This window comes from Sesamum indicum, linkage group LG13, assembly GCF_026168435.1.
Source record: "Sesamum indicum cultivar Baizhima isolate 11 linkage group LG13, ASM2616843v1, whole genome shotgun sequence".
Lineage (NCBI taxonomy): Eukaryota > Viridiplantae > Streptophyta > Magnoliopsida > Lamiales > Pedaliaceae > Sesamum > Sesamum indicum.
Window position 1 is genome coordinate 7,650,314 of NC_142669.1, and position 12,503 is coordinate 7,662,816.

Here is a 12,503-nt window from a genome sequence, read left to right on the forward strand (position 1 = left end):
AAACGCATTTAATGAAAGCATTAAATGCATCACATGCAAAAAAATTAAGCATACGCCTGTTGGATGATCACGAGCCCAACCTATGCGACCCACTGAGCCCACAATGAGTCTAAGGTCTGTCTAGGGTGGCCCTATGCTATTACAAATGTAATTTACCCATCAACATATAAATGAGCCTCATAAGTCCTTCGTGGGCCTCCTCCATGGACCTTCTTCTCCATGGGCTTGCGTCAAAATAAAAATCGTCACCAAAAACCTATTCCGCTCCCATTACAATTGAAATAGAAACCCTAATCAGTCGGAGGAGAGAAAGCCTTATTATTCCAAGGCATAAAATGAGAGAGAGAGAGAGAGAGGGAAAAAATAAATCACAAGGGCATATGGCTACCCAACAAAATTAAAAGACATACATGCGGTCTATGGCTCCGTGATCATCCATCCACATTCAACTAGCAGAAAATATCAATTAGTCATGCTAGATAAGAAAATGAACATCCCAAGAAAAACAACGTGATATCCAATATCACGATATATAATTATATGCAGAAAACAACAAGCTTAAAATTTGCAATTTAAAAGAATGACAAAGTTCCGTGCATCCAGTGCATACAAACCAACCAGATTAATTAAAGTAATTTAATTTTTAAAAAAATTAATTTTATCCAAAATTAAGCAAAAAATAATATCTTTTTGAAAATATGCAGATCCAATTTTTCAAAAGAAACGGCAAAAAACGGCCCAGCCGTCTACCGTCAATCACAACAGCAACCTAGCGGCTTGGAGGCTTGGTCGGTATGACTTGAGTCCCCGGCTCCGATAGTACGAGAGTATTTCTCATACTTGAGAAATCACGGCAGTCACGTCCATGCAATGACTGTATCTTTGATCTGTGCGAGAGGTGATTGTGTCTCAGACATGGTCATCATAAGCCTTGCCTAGTACAGTCAAACTATGTAGCGAGGACGGTGAGTTCCAAAAAGAGGATCTGACCCCTGTCAAAACGTGACAGAGGTATCTCCTATGCACTTGGAAATGCATCTACGCTCTATGAAGCTGTGGCCACAGTCATTGTGGCGGGCTTTCTTAAATTGGATTTAATTAATAATAGTGTTGGATACTAGCTCAAGTCTAGAAGGTGAATCTAAAAAGTCATACACAAATCACCGAGAAGGGATGAAAAATTAATTAGGAATTAATTCTATAAGTAATTGGATTACTTATATATGAGAGGGATCTATTGGATGGATAAGCCCAAGGATAAATTGATTGGATTAGTTTATATTGGGCTTGCCTAATAAGTTGGACTTATTATTAAATAAAGGGTTATTGGCCTCATGTATTTAATTGGATTAAATATATGATGAACTTAATAAAATGGGCTTTAATTAAATTGGATTCAATTAATTGGACTTTGTATTTTAATTAATTAAAATTTGCCCAAGCTCAATAATTAAGTTGGTGGAAATTGTTAGAAAAGAAAATTATTGACTAACAAATTCACTTTTTCAAAGTGCCATGTTAGTCATTCTTTATTTGGAATAAAGGACTTTATTATCTTATGGATGATGAAATGAACCTACACATATTTCAATGCCTCCATTCAAGGTATATATGTCTATTAGTCATTTGGAATGGCTCATGAATGAATACACAAAAAGAAAATAATTTCCTCTCTACTAATTCCACCATTCGGCCGTCCCTTCCTCTCAAACACACTTGGTGTGTTGTCTCCTTAATTTTCTTCTAGTAAAGAGAATTGAGGGATCCCAATTTCGGTGTAGTGTGGATACAACTTTAGAGGGCTTCTATGTTGAAACCTTGCGTGAATGGATCAAAACGAATATGGTTTGGAGTAAATTAAAGAAAGAGGTAATTCTTGATTTACTTTTTTATTTCTCTTGTTTTACAGTCAGTCATTAGCCCCGTTAATTTCATTGTTGTTTATTTTTATTAACTACATCGAACGTCTGGGAACTCCAAGAGTACACCCCTTAGAATTATGGTTCTATTGGGATTACGTTTTAATTTACGCAATAACCGCTTTTGCTTGCACGTTCCCAGGCCAATCCACTCGCACCTTGCAGTTCCTTTCAAGTGGTATCAGAGCGCGGTTCGATGTAGGGGCTATGGTATTGTGTGAATAAGCATGACAATATGTCCTTTATTGCTTTTGAAGCATGATATCTTTTTTGCTTATTCTTGAACAATTATGTGAGAAAATCAATTTGTTTAGTTTTTACAATTTTGGGTGATTTTTTAAGTATTTTTTGAAAGTTGGTTTTTTTGATAAAATACTCGTTTTAATTTCAAATTAGTGTGTGGAAATAAAAAAAATGGCATTGTAGTAGTGCACTGCCGATTGGTAGTGCATAGTGTCTGCACGAGCGTGGTCGTGTGTTGCGCAGTCCACAAGCGTAGGAGCGTGCATTGGCGTCCGCGAGCATGTGCAGGCAGCACGACCGGTTGTGCGGCCGCTGTGCTACTGTTGTTGCTGACGACCGACGACTGGGCCGTTATTCCAAAAAATTAGATTTTTCAGTTCTGCACATTTTCTGAAAAATATTAATTACTGTTGATTTAATTTTGGAGAAAATTGAATTTTTTCTAGAATTAAATTGCTTTAATTAATTTGGTTATTTGCGTGCACTGAATGCACGAGGCTTAATTAATTAATTTGACTTATTTGCGTCCATTGGATGCACGAGACTTAATTAATTAATTTGGTTTATTTGCGTGCATTAGATGCACGAAGCTTGATCATCTATTTGAGTTGCAAAATTTAAGCTTATTGTTTTCTGCATATAATTGTTTGTCGTGATATTGGATATCGCGATATTTTTGTGATGTTCATTTTTTGTCTAGCATGATTAATTGTTATTATGTGTTAGAAAGAATGTGAATGGATGATCACGGAGCCCTAAACCGCATGTATGTCTTTTAATTTTTTGTTGGGTGGGCCCGTGTGCCCTTGTAATTTTATTTTCTCCCTGCTCCTCAGTTTTAGTTTTGAAATAGTAAGGCTTGCTATCTCCCTCCCAATGTACTCCCTCCGACTTCTGATCAGGGTTTCTTATTCAATTGTAATGAGAGTAGTATAGGACATTTTTTATGAGATTTTTTTTAAGTAAAGGCATGGAGAAAAAGGCCCATTATCGAGGAGGCCTACGGAGAAGACGGCCCATGGAGATATTACAAGGCCCATCTATATGTTGATGGGTAATATTACTTTGTAATAGCACCGGGCCGCCTTAGACAAACCATAGACTCACTGCGGGCTTAGTGGGTTGCATAGGTTGGGCTCGTGATTATCCAACAGGGGTATGCTAGGTTTCATTGCACGCGATGCATTTGTTTAATGCTTTAATATTTGATATTCATCTATACAATGCTTATATGTGATGAGGTCTCGGTCAAACAACTCATAATTAACTCTCACTTAGTTGGACCAAGTTGAAGTGTTAGGGGCCTAAAATGGACTTGGAACAAAATGGTTTGATCTGTCCAAGGTTTCCATGCACAATAATATGGTTGGAAGCTGCACTGCCTAAGTGTGGACTCACGAGTCGTGGCACATTGGACTAGAGGCAAGCTGCACCATTATTGTAAATAAATGAACACGGTCATTGTTTCCCTGTCTCACGTCGTGAGGGGCGATAGTTGAGGTATGATTTGATTGATGAGTGAGCCCAATACTAAACAAATATTAAGCCCATAAATGGACTTGGATCGAAATGGGATTTCGATTTGTCCAAGCCTTCCATGTATAGCAATATCATGGGGAAGCTACTGCTATCCAAATGTGATCTCACGAGTCGTGGCACATTTGGAACAGTAGGCAAGCTGCATTATTATTGAACAAAGGAATACGCTCGTTGTTTCCCTGTCTCACGAGTTGTGGAGGGCGATAATTGAGATATGATTTGGTTGATGGGTTAGGCTTAACATCGAGTAGCATGGTTCACTTGGAGTCCTCGGGATCATGTGAAGAGGTGAGGCAAAATATCTTGGTAATCTCATGGGATGAGAATGGTATTGGATACCTCCCATGAGGCTTTCGCCGTGTGAATCGTAAAAGCGAGCATGGCAAATTCGCTTGTGGATCCCAAGCCCACTAAGAAAGATTTTCCGAAACCCCACTTGAGAGTCCTGAGATTTTGTAGAAATAGTGGGAAGGGTTAATGACTAAAAGCGAATCTTAACTCAAATTCAACATTGCTATTATCTATTTACTCTTTCTGCTTTGTGTTTAGAATGCATGTCTAGGATACCATTTTTTAATTTTTTTTTATTTTGAGATTCATTTAAATGGAACACAATCGATTAATATTGACTGGGGAATCGGAGGATTGTCCTCGATTTCCGAACGTAGGCTTGTGTCATGGAAAAGCCACTTCCATCGGACTTGCGAAAGGAGTCCTTGCTTGAGGAACATTTAACGTTCGAAATTAAGGCATAAGGACAATCGCAAGGTTTGCAGCGCCATACCTGCTTCTGTCATTCATGAGCGGTATGATAGGCTGGACGTTGTTGGTTCAATAAATGCTCCACATAAATTATTTTATGCGACGTCGAACCAACATATTGGATATGCCATGACGAAAGCATTTTTGAATCCAAGATGACTCAGAATCGTCTATACATAAACATGGGGTTGAGATGCTATCCCTTATGGAAGAGCTCGGTAACCTCAATGTTGATTTCGAAAGGAGATGTACATTGATGTGATCCTTCAAGTTCCTTCATCCCTCCTTCGACCTATTTGTCATAAACAATAAATGGGCTTGAGAAGACCATTTCATGAGTTGATAAAATAGTTGGATCAATATGAGGCAATGATTGAAGAATCTGCACCGTCGGTATTGGATCTAGGGGCTTTATCCTCAAAAGTGTAAGGCAGGGGAGCCAAAAGCCGAATGAGAAAGAAGGATGAAGCAAAGTTAGCCACTGCAAGAGCCTTGAGCGCTCCTATCGCCTTGATAGGTGAAGAAAAATGGAATAATGGTTCGAAAGTCAAAATTTGCTTGTGATGTTTGCACGAAATTGCTAGAGGGCATTGGAAGAGGAAGTGTCGTGAACTCCCCTTCACCCAACTATGGCATTTGTTGAGCAAAGTTGATTACTATTCTTATTCCCAAGTGTTGGACACTTGTTCTCAAAACGCATTTTTGCAAATGATTTGTAGAAATGAAAAAGGAATAGAACGCTAAGTCAAGTAGTCTTCAAACTAAGGAATGGCTGGGCCATTATTGGAAGGTAATAAGACTAAGTAAACTTAGTGGTATTCATGTTGAAATAGTATACAATTATGTAACCCACCGTGATCAAGTCATTAGTCAATTATTGGACAATTTAGACCACAAGCTTGATCAATAAAAGATTCTTTAAGTCTGTTGAGCTATTAAATTGTCGTAATGCATAATTGGATTATGCATGCTCAAAACAAATGACCAAACGGATGGTCAAGAACATAACTTACGGAGAATGACATGCATGAGCTAGGCCATATCTCTCTAGTTAGGATGAGTTGGTTGGTGAATTCAAAGAGTCTAGTAATAGATGAATCCTTTCTAAGAAGGAAGAAAGTCATGAAAGTACTTTGTGGTACAAAGAATGCTTGTAAAAAATGATATATTGGATTGGATCCAAAATAGATATCTGTAAGTTACTAAATACGCAAATACCAGTGAGGGTTCACAAGTCTAAGGACTTTTGGGACGTTCGGAGAAACTAGATTTGAGGTGGAGAATCAAACTGGTTATGGAGACAACACTTCGATGGGATCGAGGTGGTGCGTATTTAGTGGGAGTTCTTGAAGTATCATAATGAGAATAGATTTCTCATTCAGTGAAATTCCTCTGGAAGAGATGATGTTGAACTGTCTCTGGTAAGGAAGACATCCAGGCCTCGATTGGACATGGTTCGATTGGTGCTTCACTAAATTAGTTGGGCCATCTAGATGTGGACTATAGAAAAATCGTCCAGTTGTAAAACGTGGCATTTTATGTAGTCGTAATCTAGACACCATATTTCATATGGATATGCAAACTTGTATCCTACAAAAGTCGTGAGTATGAGGAATGGTCCTGCATACATCAAAGGACTAGCGGGAGGAATATTAGGCTCGGAGTCTAATTTATACAAGTTCGTTATGGAACAATGCAAACAACTTGTGCCCTAAAAAAGCCTTGAGTATGAGGAATGGTCCTGCATACGTTAAAGGACTAGTGGGAAGAAAGTTAGACTCGGAGTCTGATTTATACAGGTTCATTATGGAATAATACAAACATCATTTGTAATCGAAACTTTAACTGACCATGTTTTAGTTCTCCAAAGGACGATTAGAAAACTCCGGTTACCCGAGAGGTACAAGTTTTTAAAATCGGACAAGGAGAAGCGATGTAGAATCCGCTATGGAGTTCAAACTAGGTTTGAATGTCCAAGATACTTGTTTTGACAAGATTATGAGGTACATGACTTGGTCAAGAACAAGCTAAAAGGTTAGTGAGAGCTCAAGTGTTATGAGTGTTTTAGATATTAAACGTCTTTGATAATTTGGAATGATAGAAAGAAGTTGTGGAAATCTAAATCATGAATGTTGTTCATAAAATTCTCCATAATAGGAATTGGATTCCTATCTAGGGATAAGCTGTCCAAGATTTAGTCATGGTAGATTAATGAGGAGCTTACATGTTTGATATCCTACGTCTTTGTTGTAAGCAGCATGGAATGTTGTTTGGTGCACTGAAACTGATGTTACCTATGCTTTTTTAGCATAACAGCAGATATCGAGTGTGCACCGACGAGGCAACAGACAGTTGTTGAGGGGCTATCTTTAATACCTGAATAAGGATTGAAGAAGAGCCCTTGACCCACATAAATGGAGAGTTGATTCTGGAAGGCTATAGCGATAGTAGGTTCCAGGATCATATGAATAATATTTAATCTTAAAAAAAATGTACATTCGAAATTTATGATAATGTGGTAAAATTGAAAATGTTCAAATGCAATACCACAAGGAACCTTATCAAAGAAAATTGAATGTATGACAATTTTAAAGTTATATTGGAAAATGTTTGGGATCGAAAAATGATGCCTAATTGTTGGGTGTAATACCTAGTATGACCACGACAGTAGTCACCTTGGAGGATGACAACTGGGCTATGACATAAGGTAAAAAGCCCGAGATCGCATCACAGGTCCAAGAAAAAATCTTAGACACCATCATCTGCTTGGAGTGATGATAGAAAAATGTAGCATGCGGTTGGACTGCAGACATCGGCAGAAATGAAAAGTAGACCCATAAGACCTAGCTGATATCGCAGATTGCTCATAACCAGTTTAGTCTGAAAGACATGAGAAATTGGCTTTAAGGACAAGTGGGAGATTGTTGGAATGTGTGATCAAAAGCCAATTAGATTGGGGGTTTTGAGAAAATCATTCAAGCAATCTTTATTTAAGCAATATTGTCCTGATGAATATGGCAAGAATTCGTCGTCAGCACACATATCTGTTGTGCTTACCAAATGAAGTCAAGCACTACTTGGACGTCACAACAGATGCCCACATACCACTTTAACAATCGTGCAACAATGGGACTGTACATTGCGTGGCGGTCATGAAACCAACTATTTAGGGTTGGGTATGAAATATTCGAAGTCGAGGACCTTGAGACTGGACATCGAGTGTCCTAGTGAGACTTGCATTAAGAGTCGCATTCATTGAATGAGTGTCGTGTTTCATTGGCGACAGACGTGGGACGTTTTTGCAATCTTAATGGGTCGATTGGCTGTCGAATCGAGTAAACTGACTCATGTGGATCGTCATATGGAAGCCTTAGAGGCTTGGTCGGTATGACTTGAGTCCCCGGCTCCGATAGTACGGGAGTAGTCCTTAGACTTGAGGAATCATGGCATCACGTGCATGCGATGACTGCATCTTAGATTTGTGTGAGAGGTGATCGTGTCTCCGACATGGTCATCATAATTATTGTGATGAGTAATTGTAGGGTGATATTTATTAAGGTATTTGTAATTTTTAGGGTATTTATAATTATGTTAAAATTTAAAAAAAATTATTGTAATTTATCCATTATTAAAATATTAAAATATACTTTTTCAAAAAAGTAAATAAATTATATAATAATATAAGAATTTACATATTTTTATTGTGCCATATTAATTCTAATAACATCGTTTTAAATTTGGACCGTAAGATATAATTTAAATTAATTAGAGATTAATATTACACTTTATGTTTATGTGATCGGTCTAAGTAGATCACTATTGCTATAAATGCACAAAGAGTTTGTTTTTCATGTACGACTTTGCTCTTACTAATTTAAATATTGATGGGTTATTGTGGAGGTACTCATTATTCTGTGACTATAATTTTTTGACGCAAGAAACTAACATGTACAGAGTCAATTTGTATGGTAAGCCGTTGGCTCTTGAAATCATTATGTTACTCGGACTAAATTGAAGTTGAAATCATGTCTTAGATGAAGATAATGTAAAGATTAAGTGTGGGTAAAGTCATAGACAGAATTTCTAGGACATTGAAGTCAAGAAGTTAGGACATAAAACATGTTTAGGGCATTCAGTTTCAAATATGCAGACAAACACGAGTAATCTTGAAGGGGAACATCCGTGTGAACAAACTTTTCTTTCATGAGAAAATATGAAGGCTTAGGTATGTCAGTGACTCTTTTCTATTGTAGGACCCCAAAAATATCGGACATAATTTTTTATTTTTTTTTTGGGTATATTTGTATTTAAAATCAATGAATTATTAGAAGGGGCAAGGTTGTTGGATTCGAAGGCCCCGGCTTGTCTACTTAATGAATTGAGTTAGCGAAGGGTAGATAGGTGCACGGGAGAATTAGACAACCGGCTAGCTCCTAGGAGCTAACCGGGTAATATAGCTAGCAAATCAATGAGCTAGTTAGGAAGCTTAGCATTGGTGACCACAAATGATAAAATTTGTATAAGTGAGTATTAAAGTGCTGACATTTGTTTTGCAAATTTTCTTATTGTTCTTGCAACAAACTCATTGTCCTAAGTAGAAATTACGGACGGCTCAAATTTGTGAGAAGCATGAGAAACTATGAAAAATTGTTCGCCTGAGAAATGACACAAGAGGACCATGAAAATTGATATTAAATTGGTCTTAGGAATGCTTGGTCTGCTTTGGAGCTGGTGTTCAAGCCCAGTTATGAATTGGGCCGGACTACTAAATTGTGTCGGATTGAAAAAACTTATTTTGATGGTCTATTTGAATGGGTAACCGGGTTGCGAATTTTAGTAAAAATTTCCGGTATGGGGTAAGAAAAGTGGGTAGTTACAAGTATTTATCTATTTTTATAATAATTTTTTGTTTATTTTAAACGTTTTCTTTTGTTTGGAATTTATCTATATTAATCGGTATTTGAATTGAAATTTATTGAATGATTTAATGAATCTTTTATCTTATAAAAGAAAATTATTATTTCTTAGTTCTTCGTAATCAGTTAGAACTTAAAGGGAAGTTTATCGACCTTCGATCAAATATCCTACAAAAATTTTCGTATCTTATAACACAATTTTGCGCGTTTGTTTTCTATCATGAGCTAATCTTTTGCGGAATTGAATCTGTGTTTGCTAGACTGCAGTTGAGTTTCATTCAAAATGTAAAAATCTTGCATAATACAACTTTGCTTATCATATTTGGTGAAGTAGAGACTCCATATCTGATATGGTCGAGGTTTTTTTGTTAAAAGATGAAATCAGAATTTTACCACGACGGAAGTGCACACCAGGTGAAATGTAATTTCCGCAAAATATAATTTTCAGGAGAATTGGGTCTTGTCAATGAATAGTGGCCTGGATTAAAAAATTAGTATCTTGGTATTTATAGTGATATGATAAATTATATGGTGTGATGGGTTCTAGTTGCTTAAGGTGTGTCTCATACCTATAAAATTACATTTTTACCCTTAGAAATCAATATTTTTTACTAATATACATCAATATCATAAGTTCCAGTATAAATATTGATCTATTTTAATAATAATTATTAATTAGTTATACATATTTGTTATTTTAAGTAAACAAAATATGAATTTATCCTATCATTATTTATTCCCAATTTAAGTATTCGCCCCACAAATTAAACATGGCCAAAATTTATTATAAAATCTTATAAGTACTTATAAGCTCATCCCCGTATCAAATTTTACTCGACAACGAGATAAAGTAAAAGGAAAATATCAAAAGAAAGCGCATGTTTTTATGTTACTTATATGATTCGCATGTGAAATTATCAGTTGGTGCGACACATATTACATTAGCAGTAGAATTTATATTATTGAACATGATATAATTCTTATTATTTGATATCTTTACATTGAATTTATATATATGAAAACGAAAGTCAAGAAAAAACGGATCAGATAAGTTATATTATTAACATAATATAATTAAGCTCCATAATCTTATTTTCTTTAGACACTTCATCAACTTATTTTATACGCATTTTATAAAATGTATGAGATTATAACATCTTTTAAACAATCTTAGCCAAACATTCTCTAAGAATAAGAAAGTTAATAGTTACAAGTAGTTTTGTTTTTTGTGTGAGCAGATACGTAAAATGATATTTTAAACAATAATTAATTAGCTAGTAAACATGAAACTATAATAATTAATTATATTCTGACAAACAATAATCATATCCTACCATTTTATTACGTCTTGTCAGCTAGTAAACGTCGTCAGAGATATTATTATACTTTATATATTATTTAATAAAAAAAATATAATTGAAATATAATTATAAATATTTCAATTGTTCATTTAATTAATATAATTTTATAAATTTTTTACCTCTTATTATTTCGTTAAATTCTTGTATTAGATTTATTAGCTGATTTGGCCGTCACAACTACTTGGACTATCAACACTTGAAATCTTCATTATGTTTGGATTAATATTTTGGGTGTTTTTGTTTTTGTATTTTGAAGATAGAGAGAGAAAAATAGAGATGAGTAAGTATGTATTTTGAGATAGATGGTATGTTTGGATTTGTGTTTTGAGATAATATAAAATATTATAAAATAAGTGGTGTAGGTTTGATGTTGGGATTTGGGAGACAGGAGTTACTGTTTATTGTCAAATCATGTCTTTTAATATATATATTTAGTAATATATATGTGTATGTATATAGTATTTTGTTTGTTAGTGAAATATAATATATATATATATATATATTTATGTTAAGTAATTTTTTTTATTGAGGCATTTCTTTTTATATTTTAAATAATAATTATAAATTTAATGCATAATTAAATACATTGTAGTATTGTCTCCAAAATGATTTTGTTAGACTTTATCTTTGGAATGAAAAAACATAATATATAAAATTTAAATAAAAAAATTAGAATTAAGTATGTATTATTGGTATATTGTCCTCAATTTTCAAATTTCTCAAATATTTCATTGAAATAGGAAAAATTATGAGTACAAAAGATTTAAATGGTCTAAATTGAAAAAAATTGTAATCAAGCGTTAAAGCACTATATAACATGTTGAAAATATATTCATTATATTTTTATATATAAACTGATAAATTTTAATAAATAATTGAAGTAATAAAAATACGAATTAAGTATATAATACTGATATATTGTCAGTAGTGTACGCAACTGCTACAATTTTTCAGTTAGGTAGAAAAATTTTAAATATTTTAACCAAGTAGCATTGATAGTAAATATCTTTAATATCAATAGTTTCATAAGTTAATAATTATTTTTTAGTATTAATTATTAATTATATTTCACATATATTATATATTAAATAATATATAATACATATAATACAAATAATTTTAGAAAAACAATTAAAAAAAGGAGAGAGAAGAAAAAAGAAAGAAGAAAGAAAAGAAAGAGAAAAAGCTGACAGAAAAGAAAGAAGAGAGAGAGAGAGAGAAGAAATCCAAAAAGAAGAAAGAGAGAAGAAAGGGAGAAAAAAAAAAAAAACTAAACATAATGTTTGGATTCGTTTTCTGAGTGTTTTGTTGTATTTTGTGAAAATAGAGAGAGAAAAACAAAGATAAATAAGTGTGTGTTAGAGATAGTATGTATGTTTGGATTTATTTTTGGAGATAATTAAAAATAAGTATTATATATTTAATGTTGTGTTTTGGGAGACAAAAATTACTATTCATTGTCAAATCATGTCTTTGGAGATAATTTAAAATAAGTATTATATGTTTAATGTTATATTTTGGGAGACAAAAATTACTATTCATTGTCAAATCCTGTCTTTTTTATATATATTTATGTATATATGTGTATATATATATGTATGTTTTTATGCTAAAACAGTTAAAAACACCTAAATAAGGTGTTTTTGAATGATGGCAAACATTGGGTATGTTTTGACTTGTCTCGAAAATAAGTTGAAAATGAAAACAAATATAGTGAAAATTTCTACACACCTAGTGAAGGTATGGAGACACAAAACCAAACA